Source organism: Aphis gossypii, unplaced genomic scaffold (genome assembly GCF_020184175.1).
Source record: "Aphis gossypii isolate Hap1 unplaced genomic scaffold, ASM2018417v2 Contig00289_ERROPOS67322, whole genome shotgun sequence".
NCBI lineage: Eukaryota > Metazoa > Arthropoda > Insecta > Hemiptera > Aphididae > Aphis > Aphis gossypii.
In genome coordinates this window covers 11,526-26,270 of record NW_026083055.1, presented here as the reverse complement: position 1 = coordinate 26,270, position 14,745 = coordinate 11,526, and the positions used below count along the sequence as shown (strand labels likewise).

The 14,745-nt window shown below is 30.3% G+C and overlaps 1 pseudogene; it reads right to left on the bottom strand.

The window, feature by feature from the left end:
* Positions 1-12,270: 12,270 nt before the first annotated feature.
* Positions 12,271-13,468, bottom strand: LOC126553643 (putative nuclease HARBI1; annotated as a pseudogene).
* Between the last annotated feature and the right edge of the window lie 1,277 nt (positions 13,469-14,745).

Below are 14,745 nucleotides of genomic sequence, written 5' to 3'. Positions count from 1 at the left end.
TAAAAATAAGGAAAAATCTATTGAAGACATATGTATGGAGTATAGCCCTATATGGGTGTGAAACCTGGACAATAACAACGGGAAATCGAAGAAGGCTAGAATCGTTTGAAATGTGGTGCTACAGAAGAATGTTGAGAATAAGCTGGATGGACAGAATAACAAATGAAGAGGTGCTAAAGAGGATATCAGAAGAAAAATTAATATGGAAATGTATAGCTAGAAGAAGAAACGAATGGATAGGCCATATAATGCGACACGAAGGACTACTAAAATTGATTATAGAAGGATGCATAGACGGTAAAAACCATAGGGGGAGACCAAGATTAGAGTATATTCAACAAATAATTAAGGGCCAAGGATGCAACTCATACGTAGAAATGAAAAGGAAAGCGGATAATAGAGAAGAATGGAAGATGGCTGCAAACCAATCTGCGGATTGAAACTATAGAGAGAGAGAGAGAGAGATTTGAATCAAAAAGAGAAGTATTTGTGAGAATTCTTGATTCATTAGGCTTGCAGAGGTTTACAATAGATGAAATCGAATTTTGCAAAGTAATTTGAACACCTAATTATGTATAACATTTAGTCTAAATATATTATTGAATAAATATATACTATTTTATTTGTAGGAATATGTGTTAGTTATGGGTGTTGTAGCTGATGCTTTGGACATCCTGCAAGGGGATTTAGCAGTATCGGTTGGTTATTTGCTTCCAACGTTATATGAACTCCGAAAGTCATTTGAAGAATTTAACCAGCAAAATCTTAAATTTTGCAAACCATTAAATAAGGCATTAAAAGAAGGATTTAATATACGGTTTGAGAGTTTCTTTAATGATGAAAGTTTGGTAAAGCAGCATCATTTCACCCAAGGTTATTATTTTATTTTTATTTAAATTTATTTCATTATAATTTAAAACTTCAAAGAGTATTAAATAATCATACAAATATTTTTGTATTATAATTTAATGTTTATAAATTACTGTTAACTATTATAATTTTTCTTATTTAAGAATGTATTATTTTTTCTTAGTTTAGATTTAAATTAGCTTGGCTAAAAAATGATGAAAAAAATAGCGTTAAAATTAATTTAAAAGATGAGTAATGAGTATAAACTTTTTTTATCATTAGAAATTTTACCAGTGGAAAATACTGGAATTGTTCACAGTAATATTTGCAAAAAAAAAAAGGTTTTTTCAGTTTTGAAGACAATAGTGCTGTTTCACCCGAAAAAAACAGGTAATACTTAAAAAAAAACATACGTGTTAGTAGAGAACAATAACTATACTATTTATATTTTTACTTAGGTTTGCTAAAGTCTATAGATTTTTTAATGAGGGTTTGAAATCATCAGAATACTTGGTTGGTTTTCCAATTATAAAAAAAATCTACTTGCGTTACAATACAGATCTACCTTCCAGTGCATTAGTTGAAAGACTGTTCAGTTTTGGAAAGGATGTATTAAGAAATAAAAGATCAAGAATGACTGATGATAATTTTGAACATCAATTGTTATTAAAATATAACAATAATAATAGTATAATACAATAATTTGTATATATAAGTATTAAAATAGATTAATCAATATTAATCAATAATTATTTAAATATTTTTTTGAATTTCTAATGTCGTACAAAGACTTAAGTGAGTACCAAAAGACTGGTTGTATTTTACTTTTTTGTTTTATTAATTTAAAGAGATATTGTTTTGTTAATTTGTTATGTATATGCATAGATAACAATTTAATAGATCCATGTTTGCAATAAACTTTTTTAAAAAATGTTTAACACATCACAATTGTTTGTTATCAGTAATCACTAATCATCTTACTTACTCAAATTTTCCTTCCCAGTGACCAAATTTCAAATCGGTACAAACTACAATTGGCAATTTTCAATAAAATGTTTTTTTATTTTGAGTTTTGTAAGTTGTGTACAAAAATACATGAAATAGGTACATTGAATAAACCTACCTTCCGAAGTTATAAGAAAATAATGGTAGGTATTAACAAATAGGTAATGACCAAGTACCCAAGCAAATATCTAAATAAATCAAGAAAATTTTAAAAATATGTAACGAAAAAGTAGTGCGGTTCATTTATAAAATAGCGTTAGAAATAGCGCTGTATATTAAAAAAAAAGTAGCTTTATCGTGAGAGAGCTACTTTTTTGAGAAGAGTAGCAGTAGCGTTAGCGTGCTACAAAAAAACAGTAGCGTCCCGAACACTGCTCATTACAAAGGTAATAATTTCTATAGTTTGTAAGAAAATCCAAACCATTTATATAATATTCTTACTTTATTATATTCACTTCTAATTTAATACTTACCTTGTATTGATACCTCTTCATAAATATTTCAATATATCTAAAATATTATTATATACATATTTATTGGTAGGTATATGAAATATTTTATTTAACTGCCTAGATGTCGACAGTTGGAAAGTATAGCAATATTGCATTTAACAATACACAAATCATTACAAAGGTAATAATTTCAATATTTTGTAAGACATTCAAAACTATCCTTCGCTAGCATATTCTGTCTTACAGACTGGCACAAAACATTTGTTTAGCATTTTAAATTAATTTACCTGTTCAACTTTATTTAACTTTTGAAAAAATAGGAAAGTCTATTGAATCTGTCAGTAGTAAATAACTAATGATGTTTAAATGGCAGTCAGATTTCTTGCAATAATTCTAATAAATTTGGAACAATATTAGGAAGGGGTTTCTATTTTAAATACTGTTTGTTATGACTGGAAGTCTACCTCTGACTTCAATGTATTTATTTCATTGAATTCGTGCCTATATATAATATTTTTTTTATTTCAACTTACTAGTGTGATATAATCATATTTCATATGAATTATGAAGCATGAGGCATATTATAAGCATTATTAAGTTTTTATACTTGACGATATTTTGACATTGATGTGTTCTATCTGGCGCCATAATTCGCACGTATACCAAAACAACTTATTCGAGACAATAGTTATTTGATAATTGTATTCAAGCAAGACGAGACTAATTTAAAACACGTTTACATGGAGCACTGCTCTGGTGATATGAATTATCCCGAGTTTAAAGAGTTTTGTACTTAGTGTTGGAGTAAGGGAAGATTCAATTTCGTCGTGATAAGTAAGGACTGTGAACGTGACAACGGACGGTATCGACACGGATTTGACACGTTTATGTTTATAGAAAACTCTATAGTACGTTAACCACGTTATTAACCATGGGAGACGATAGTACAGGATTGAACGAATTAGTTATTGCTAAGGAAAACATTAAACGTACATTTGAGGCATTAAAAACAGTTGATGCCGATTTTCAATCCTATGTATCACAAACATTTAAACCAATAACCGAATATCTGAACAAATTACTTAACCAATCATCAAAACCACAGACTCCCGAAACAAGTAATGATAATGACATTTCGAATGCAGTTGAAGATTTAGCTACCGATAATCGAACTGGAAATTTCTGGTCATTAGAAGAAAATGAGAAAGATAAAATATATGGTCCAAGAATAAAATCTGATGGTATTATTAAATTAGGTCAGTAAGAAGTGAAATTTAAAAACAATGTAATAATTATTAAGATTCATCTTATCAGCTAACATCGGTACTTGTCGAGTTATCATTTTCTAGATATCCAATGCAATATACTGATAGTGATTTAAATACATATAAATCAATACTTATTCACACATCAGCACATTTAACGCTAGACGGAACAAATATTAAGCAAGGTGGTGCAAAGTATAAACAAATTATTTGTAAACTATTTTCCTTGGGGACCGGTGTGAAATTACAAAAACATAATTTAGTATATTGGAATGATCCGAATGAGTTAGTTGATAGATTAAGACTTCTCTTTTAGCCTCTCAATCTGCAGGAAACATCGAAGTTTTAAACGAAAAATTATCTGTTTTTTAAGAACTCTATGAAACCGGTTGTAACGAGACATCGTTATTTCCTGAATATAGCGTGCGCGCTATCAGTCGGTAGCGGTGAGGCTGTCGTACCGTCGACAGTCGTAGGCGCACACACACACTACCAACAGAGCGCGTTGGTGAGAATCATGCTAATAATCCGAGCGTGGCCGGTGAACATTTAATAAATTTAAATGTAATTATTAAAAATATTTATAATGCAAATATTTCTTGAACACTAGTTAAATTACCGGTGGTGATTTAACTCACGAAACGTTGAAAACTGGAAGGTGAAATACATAAAAAAACATGTTATGCACAAGCAGTATTCTGCGATGTTACGGTCGAGGTCGCATGGCATAAGTAGCCCCCGGGCACAGCCGAAAAATCGAATTCATCCGCCGAGCCGAAGACGCCGGGACGAGGACTGATATTCCCGAGTATAGTCGGAATACGATACGTTCGTATTAACGCCGCTATACTCGTATCATTCTCGTGTCGGCAAACTGACGCTACCGCGGAGACAGTCGTGTGCCGAACGTACAGCAAATTCAAGCGTCTGCCAGCCGGATACCGCCCGCCGTCCATCCAACGCCCACTGCCCGGGAGTCCGACCAAGGAGGACAGGAAGAGGAGACCTACCAGCCAGACACCACTTACTGCAGTAGGAATACGGTACGTCCGTATTAATGCCGCTGCGTGAGTTGGTGACCGTAAGTCCTATTGTTAATATATATACTTGTTTGTATTGTCGTGTACATCTGTATACGGCTGGAATACGGTAAGACCGTATTAACGCCTCCGTATACAGTGTCTGATAACTCTGTCTCCAGTTGGAATACAGTTCGCCTGTGTTAATGCCGCTGAGTCAGTGTGTTACTATTTATTATAACGTTTATATATATGTATAATTATATCTGTATTAATTAAATTTTATATGTATAATTATATCTGTATTAATTAATTCAATGTAAGTCTAAAATGACTATATGAATAAAAAGAAAATACTGTAGAAAAACACTTATTATTATTATTATTATTATTATTATTTGTGATTATTTAAATAAACGTACTTAATTTATAACATATACACTACGTGTTATAAATTCCGTTACACGGTATAACAAAGAAAATACCAAATGTCTAAACGTGACATAGCAATCGAACTTCACAGACCGGCTAGGAAAAATTATACTAGACGAACAGTAAATGTTTACGGAAAAAAACGATTTATGGCAGGCAGACTTGGTCGAGATGATACCACTTTCAAAGAAAAACAATGGATACAAGTATATTCTCTGTGTGATTGTCTGCTTCACGAAATTCACCTGGGCTATACCATTAAAAACAAAAACGGTTTGTGAAGTGACCGGCGCCATGTCCAAAAATACTTATTGATAAATTGTCTAAACTGCTGCAAGTAGATAATGGAAAAAAATTTTACAATTTGAAATTTGACATGTTTATGACAGAGCATAATATAAAAAAGTATAGCACATATTCAACGATAAAAGCTTTTTTTGTTGAAAGGTTTAGCCAAACTTTAAAAACAAACATGTATAGAGAGTTTACTGATCAGGGTTCTCATAAATGGGTATCTATTTTGCCCATCCTGATAGACAATTACAAAAATTCAAAACATAGAACGATTGGGATGACACCGGTCCAGGTGGAAGAAAATCCTGCACTAGTGAATTTAAAACAACGCACAATAACTAATAGAAAAGTAAAATTTGTGTTGGAGATAAAGTTCGAATAAGCACTCAGAAAGGAGTTTTTACAAAAGGATTTTTACCTAATGGGTCAACAGAAATATTCACAATAGTAAAAATAAACAAAATTATTTAAACATATTTCTTTCAAACAAGACGCAAAAAGTCAAAGCGTAAACAGTTGGCTTGAACGGTTGCAGCATGGCTTATCATTGGAGTATGGCGATGTCAAGTATGGAGAAACACAGAAAATATTTCAATCATTAAAATTTGATATGTAGTAAGCTGACGTAGTTATGGAAAACCTATAGTGCAAAAGGTCAAACACAACATCACGCCGCCGGAATAGGCCACTAATCGGGCCTTCTCATTGGTAAACACCGATTTAGATTATTATAACAGTTTTCTATAACGTCATTCATCTTATCCTAATCAGGGTATGTCCCCATATAAATAGGAGCCATTCACAAGCTCTGATCAGAGAAGTCAGAGAAGTCTTACAAGTATTACACACAACATGTCACCCATGCTTACCCGAAGCCTCTAGGGAGACGTTCTCACAACACTTACTCTCCGATAGAATACTATTCTGTCGAAAAACTTTTAATTATAATAAATTAATTAATTAATTTGATACAGTGCAATAAATAGTTGTAACTTAACGTTTATAAATCAATCAAGTTTTAATATTTATTATATACATCTTTCCAACCTCTTCCACTCCAAGTAGCAGCGAACGTGCACTCGTCGTAAAAGAAGCGTGCACCAACCCAGCGGTGAGAGCGACGGGTTACTACAGATCGAATTTACGTTAAAGGTTTGCAGACGCTACCGTCTTCAACTTTGAAAACTTAGATTGTTCACGGCTTTGTCAATTGAACGGAGAAACACTACCATGTTGTATTTTTCATATGGATTTTAATCCACAACAATGCACATTGTTTAAAGTATTCGTCTTAAAAAGATGGTATCTTCATCACATAAAATTGTAAATATATTATATATTTTTTCCCCTACAATGTATACATTATATTAAAATGGTATGTTAATCCCATAAAATTATGAATATCATATATATAATATAATTTACATTATAATATTCTACATTGTATACAATGGTATAAATTATAATATTCAGTATTTCAAAATTAAGTGTTAATACAATTATTTGCATACAATTTTATTTCAAATTTCATCCATCATTGCTGCTGACTGTTCATTCGTTTCAGCCTCCCTATAAAAATATTTTAATTAGAATAACTGTAGAGAATATATCTTTATTATATCCTACTCAATTCGATAGTGTCCATATGCTAATGTGTGTACCTTATCCTCGAGTATAACCTTCTTATCATCAAAATTATTATAAGTTAATTTGCTTGATTTGATAGTCTTAAATTTATGTTTAAATGAACGGATAGAGATATTATCTGTCTTTACTGTCAAGCTTGTATCACTAAATAGACATCGCAAATGATCTTTAAAGTTCAATTGATTCTTTACCACATGTCTACGGATTCCTTTAGCTTTGATCTTCTCTTTGCCTTGAAGAATGTATGCATATGACTTGGCTCAAAACGCACAGAACTCGATCATAATCTCCCCATCCGTTTCATTGGAAAGCAGCCCTGGAATCTCCTTTCGTTTAGCAATGTAACAGGGATGGTGCCGGGGTAAATTCGAGGTGTCCATTCGATCAAGTAAGTTAGAATTATTCACCAAATCTTTGTAAAAGTCATCGGTCTGAATAAAGTACACCAGTGAGTCTAAAACAATACAAATAATATTAAAAAAGATAATAATAATAATAATGATGATGATGATAATTTTCCGGTATCTATGTACATGAGCTCAATTTTATCGCCATAATGTTTTTGCATAACATTATAATGGTAATCATACATTAAGGTCATTCTCATTTCAGTATTTAAAATTATATATGGTTCAAGCCACGGTGATTGCTTGAATTGAACTACTCTATGCACCTGCATTATATAAATATTTAACATTTTTAATATAAAAATAACAAACAAAATTTACTTTTTCAATAATTAGTCCATTGATTAACGCTTGTTGAAGATTATGATAGTGAACAATAAAATTTTTTTTAGTCTCGAATGTAGCTATAAGTTTCCATACTTTTGAGCTTGGTGGTAAGTTATTTTGTGGAAGAAATGGTAGGTCATTATGCTTATCGTAAAGTTCTTTCGTATAAGCAATATCAACCTCGTAAATTTGTCCTATTTCAGAATTTTCGGTAAAATCGTTTAATCCATTGAATGATGGTTTGACCCACTTAAAGTTACCATAAGGTGTCGTGGTCGTTATCGCAACGTGACTGCTTATCCAAGTTCTCGAGAGCGCGACTCGCGAACGGTCCAGTCGTGGGGTCGGTCGGCAGTCTCTTGTGAACAATAGTCGCCAAACGTGCATTAAGTTACTATTGTAATTAATATTATTATATTACTATATAATATCATTATAATAATAAAGTGCCGTCCTTCCATTACGCGACGAGTCTTGAATATTTCCAGCCCAACACCAACAAAGGCATGAAACTACTCATTCCCCATAAAGATTGTTACCCAGAGTTAAAAAAAAAAGTTGACTTAACTGTATAATTATTATAAATAAATAAACTTACAATCCTGATAAACAAGCCATGATTTGGGGTGTGATGGGTTAAAATCTGGTGTTTTTTCATTGTTGGATTTCGCACACCACATGCTGGCTTGTGTGTGTCCACTTCGAATACCTATATATATAAAAAAAAAATGTAGTTCTATGTATATAAAAATTACAAAATTTCAATTTACTTACCATCTTGAAACATGAGGAGCATTTCATAATCTGAAAGTAATTCCAATTTTATCCCCGTGTACTTTAACATCGCATCAAAGGAAAATACTGGAGCTTTAAAGTAGTATGTTGGATCTAGGTGTTATGTGTTTAAGCAAAGGTCTTGGAAATTTTCGAACATGGGCCAAAAGTAATACATCGATTTTTAAATAAAGATCTGAATACTCACCCAGCGTTTGACAGTTGAAATGGTTCCAAACTCTGTCGCAAACTGATATTCCGAATCTTTGATATGTTCTTTTATCAGAGTACTATAAAAATCTTTAATCGATGGTAACGAGGTAAGTTCAAGCTTAGACCAATCATCTGTATAGTCTTATGTATAAACACCTTTACGGGTGACAAGTGGCATTTCATTATTGGAGAAATGTTTTCCGGTTTCACGACATTTCTCCAAGTCCTGTGTTACAAGGTTTGTGGTTAAAGTTGACAAGCGTGTAGACATAAATCAAATTGTATCAACGAACCTAATGCTGAATTTATTACTTATATATTTGGAAAACGAAATGAACTTTTCCTTACTATTTGGTATTACATTAATTATTTTCGAGTTGAAATCGAGTTCTGTAATTATGAAATGTGCATCATAATTGGAGAGATTGTGTAGAAAAACTGGTACATATTTCGGTTGTTAAGGTGTTTAGGACTTAAACTACATCTATTACATAAGGTCTGTCTGAATTTTCCAGTCAAATGATCGTGATCGCGTACACGGGTATGGGTTAAACCTAATGGGCCAGTTGTACCGTTCTGTGTTTAGCTAATCGGCGATTAAATGTTAACCCTTGATTAAATCTCCGAGTGTTGTACGGTTGGCGATTTAGGTGTGATTAGTTAATCGATGATAAAAAACATGGTGTTATTGTTTTTATACGATATTTTCATTATTTTTCATTACAGTTGGTACTCATTCATGCGGTACACTGTCTTATCAGCAATCATAATCATGATATCATTTTAATATGAAATAATAAATAATAATATTATAATATTATATTATATAATTTAAAATTTATATTCATATAACGTACATTATGAATTTACGAATATAAAATGGACTCTTCAAGTAAACTGAAACGTTCAGCTAACTTTTCGGCATCTGAAACTGATTTTTTAGTATCTCTTGTGAAGAAGCATAAATCAGTAATTGAATGTATAAAAACCGATACCGTAAATGCAAAGTAAGAGGATACAATTATTTATTAAAATACTACTTTGTTAAATTTATTTTTCAATATTCTAATCTAATTATTGAATAATATTCAAACTGCCATTACTTTATTTTATTTTAATTTTGATAAGAATGAAAAAAGAAGCATGGATCATTATTCAAGATGAGTATAATAGCTAGTCCATTGAAAATCTCCGTACGGCACTAATCTTGAAAAATAAATATGACAACATCAAGCAAGTAGTAAAAAAACATTATGCCGATGAAAGGGTATTCCGTCGGGGCACTGGAGGTAGACCAACGAGATTGTTTCCTGAACCATCAACAGTTACGACAGTTGGAGAAATGTTACACACTAAGATGACAGGGGAACCTGCAGTTTTTGATTCAGACTATGTTAATGATACGTGGGAAACTAATCTGACGGAAAATGAAAATAATGATTGCATTAATGACGAACAAATTATAACTATCAATTTTGAAGGTATGTTAAATAACACTAGTTTTATTAAAACATTTACATTTGGTAAATAACTCATAAGATAAATAAAATATATTTATTTGAATAATATTATGTGTATACAATTATGGTATTCATTATATTGTAATATTATTGTTTAGATATAGACCCAGAGGAGCTTCAGCAGGTATGCATTTTTTTAATAAATTATACATTAAAACATGTTAGGTAACACTAGAACTGTTAAAAAATTAACAATTAGTATAATTCATAAGAATTCAAAATATAGATCATAATACATTTGTCTGCATTATTTTGAAATATTTTTCTTTTGTAATAGAACCATATAACAGTGAAGCAGTAAACAATAAATCCATATCTACGAAAAAAGATTGGAAAACCTACACATTTGCAGACTTAAAATCCAAGTCATCTTTAACAGCCAGTAATGCTTCAGCAGCTGGTATGAATTTTTTTATTATATATTGATGTCGCCTTGCTAAAAGTGATCAAGTGAAACTTATTAGGTATAATTTTAAATTTGTAATAGGTAATTATATTATTTTAGATTCTGAGTGGAGCAATATTTATTAATGTATTGATTTACAATGATGTGTTTTTATTTTATTTTAATTTGTGTCTATTTACACAACAAGTATTCAAAATAATAATTTGATTTTTAACTTCATTGACTTTCTGGTGGGAATCCAAATTTAGGTGATTTGAGAATTCAAAATTGAATAATGTTACTTTTTTTGATTATTTCCTATAAATATTTATACAAAAAGTTTTACATGGACAAAAAGGTTAAAAATGAAATACATTGTTCCTCTAAGTGTTTTTTAGTGAAAATGAAAAAAAAAATAAAGCATAAATCCACAATAATTATTTATGAGTGTTTGAAGTTAAAATTTTGTTATTTAACATTTTTGGTTTTTTATAAAACAGACATTTTTGATGTTTTAAAAATCTTCAGATTTGAGTTTTTGGCAAATCCAAAATATACATTTTGTGTTGCTCGTTAAAAGGATCCAATTAATATCAATTTTATATCCCAAAATCTAACCGTTTCTCCGTAAAACAACTCGTAAGCAAAATTTTCTATCTTCATTTCCGTTTTTTATACACATTTTAAGTTGTTATTTGAAAGAAATAACATATTAAAACCAAGAATAATGATTTTAGTTATTTAGTTATAATTTGAAAATATTATTTGTGGTTAGGTATACGAAACTTTTGAGTTTAATATTATAATATTATTGTATTTTATATACACAATGACATTTCAAATGTATTTTTTTGGCCAAAAATAATTTAACATACTATTGTACTAATGCCAAATAATAAAATAAATTACTTTAATCACAATAATATCATTACAATAAAAACTTATTAATATTATAGGCGGTTAGTCTTCGCTCAGAATCATTTTTTGTATACAATGAATTTATATCATTGAAATCAAATTTGATACATCAATTAAAATGACTCAATATACACCTAATAATATAAAGAAGAGTGTAACCCACTTTTTTGTAATTTTGTAATTTAATGTACACACTTGAATCAATTTTTTCACCTAGAACTATCTGTTATACAAATTCAAAAACATATACTATATTATACCATGTATATAAAAATTCTATTTTTCAATATTGGTATTTGTTTTTAGATTGACATGTTACAAAAAAACATAAAGTTTACCGAGACAAAATAACTAGTTGAGCATCTTCCCGGGCATCATTAACTGAACAACAACAAATTGCGTTTATGGAGTAACATAAATTAAAAATGACCTTAATGCGTGAAAAACAGGAAACAAAAATAAAGATAATGTCCGAAAAACACAACGTAGAAATGGGTAATTTACAGCTGCAAAAACAAATACTATTACTGAAAAAGGAAAAAAAAAATTATAGGTATACATTATAATACATTATAATTTTGTAAATTTTTCAAACTAGTCTGTTATAATTGTTTTTTATTTTTATTTGTTAAAAGTATAATATTATATTTAAATATGTTATAACTAATATTGTTTTTTTATAAATTAGAGTTAAGTCACATGTTATAAAATCTTGCACAGAAAAACAAATAATTATAATTTATAAATATCACACTTTGTACTATTAAACTACATTTTGAAAATAACGAAGTAACTTTTTTCTTATATTATTATTAATATTAACTGTATTTCTACCACCCATATTGTCACCATCTGGGTTGTTAAAGTCAGTGATCTTAATTAAGTATTCAACTTCATTAATTTTTCTGGGCATTCTTTCATCAAAATTACAAGCTATATTATGCAGTACAGCTGTGGCAACAATTATACTTTGAGACGATGACACTATTACATTTATACCGGTTGCTACAATTGGAAATCTACGTTTCCAGACACCATAACTTCGTTCAACTGTATTCCTTGTTCGAATTAGAGACTCATTATATTTGTTAATAGCTGCTTCAGTTATACCTGATATTGGATCAATAACTGTTTGAGAGTTTACAACTAGAGTCATTACAAAGTTGCGTTGAGCATAGCCACTGTTTGCTACTAATAAGCAATCCTTAATTTCCCATCTTTCAAATTTACCTCTTATTGCAGAGATACTGAAAATAGTGGAATCATGGGATGATCCAGGCCATTTTTAAACAATATCTAGGATTTTTAAATTAGCATCACAAATAGTTTGAACATTAATAGAGAAAAAATGTTTTCTGTTTCTATAGGCTTCTGCGTTATCTCCTCCAGGTGATCGAATCTTAACATGCGTATAATCCATTGCACCAATAACCATAGAGAACTTGGCGATATTATAAAAATCTTGTTTTGTCTTTTTAATATAATTTTCATTGCGAGGAAAGTGAATAAATTGTGGACGCAATGTAGCAATAACACAAGATACAAGCCTCACTATACGACTTGCAATAGATTTGTGTATTCCGATGAAGTCTCCACACACCACCAACATAAATCCAGTAGCATAGTATCTTAATGTGAGTAATACTTTATATTCTAGACTTACGGCATGATTCCTAAATAAATTTAAAACTATAATAGTAGGCTAACAGTTACTTAATAATATAAAAGAACTTACCAATCAGTACGAGAACAGATACGATCTTCTATTAAATTCACTATGAAACGAACTGTATCTTTAGATAAACGAAATCTATTGAAAAACTCTCGTCATCCCTCCACCAAGTGAAATGATCTGTACGATGCCTGAATATTATTTGCCGTCTAGGATATGCTATCAACAATGCCAAGTTTTCAAACTCCTCAACCTAAAAATCAGAGTCATCTTTATATTCAAAATTCATTTTTGTTTTGACGATAGTTTGAAATCAAATGTAGAAAGTAGAAACTGAAAATCAAAATCAAACAGAAACACAAATTCTCATAGTTCATATTTTCAGAAGTTTGAATTTGGATATGATAACAATGATAAATGATAACGAACCCCGAAAATTAACTAATCATAGTATAATCGAGCACAATCGGCTAATTAAATTATTGAATAAATAATCAATGGTTAGAAGGTTAACTGGCACTGTACAACGACCCAACAACGTTAATCGTAGATTAAGTCTTAATCACTGTTTAATCATAGATGGTACAACTGGCCCTTAACAACACATTTACATAAACTACATTTAAAGCAGGAGATTATAATCAATAATTAGACCTAAATATTTCACTCTAGTGACCCTTATTAATTTTTGGCAGTTGCATAAGTTTAAATTTAAATCGCTAGTATCACAAGAGTGAATATAAATGTCATTGAATGGAATAGTTGAGTTATAAATTGAAAAGGCAACAAATACACTTTTATTAATATTCAAAGTGAGTTTGGTATTATTCAATTCTTTAAATATGTTATTTACTCCTATAGATGTTTTGTGATGGACATTGTCCCAAGTGTTGCTGGAGAATAGAAAGCAGGTGTCATCAGCGTAAGTGGTAATTAGACCATCAATACTTAAGTTACAAATGTTGTTTATATATAGGATGAACAAAACTGGTCCTAAAAAACTTACCCTGGGGCACTCCGTATTTGATAACTCCCTCACTGCTTAAGACGCCATTAATCGATACCACTTGCTTTCTATTCATTAAATAACCTTCGAACCACATAAGGCTATCTTTTGTAATTCCGAAACTAGGTAAGATTTTTAAAAGTTCTGCATGGTTTACTGTGTCGAAAGCTTTCGCCAAATCTAAGAAGACTGCAATTATTTTTTTATTTTGGTCTAGCTCCTTGTATAAAAATGTTATCGTAGTATATAGAGCTCCAGTCGTGCTTTTACCAGGACGAAAACCAAGTTGATTATTGGATAATAGTTTATTCTTTTCTAAGAATGTTATAAGTCTGGTTTTTACAATTTTTTCAAAAATTTTAGAAAAGTTACAGAGTATAGATATAGGTCTATAGTTGCTAATATTCTCTTTATTTCCAGTTTTATATAAAGGTTTCACGATTTCAATTTTAAATTTATCCGGGAAAATACCTTGTTTTAAGCATAAATTTAATATAAATATGAGAGGATCTACAATGTAAGGCGCAATATGTTTTACAAGCTTGACCGATAATTTATCA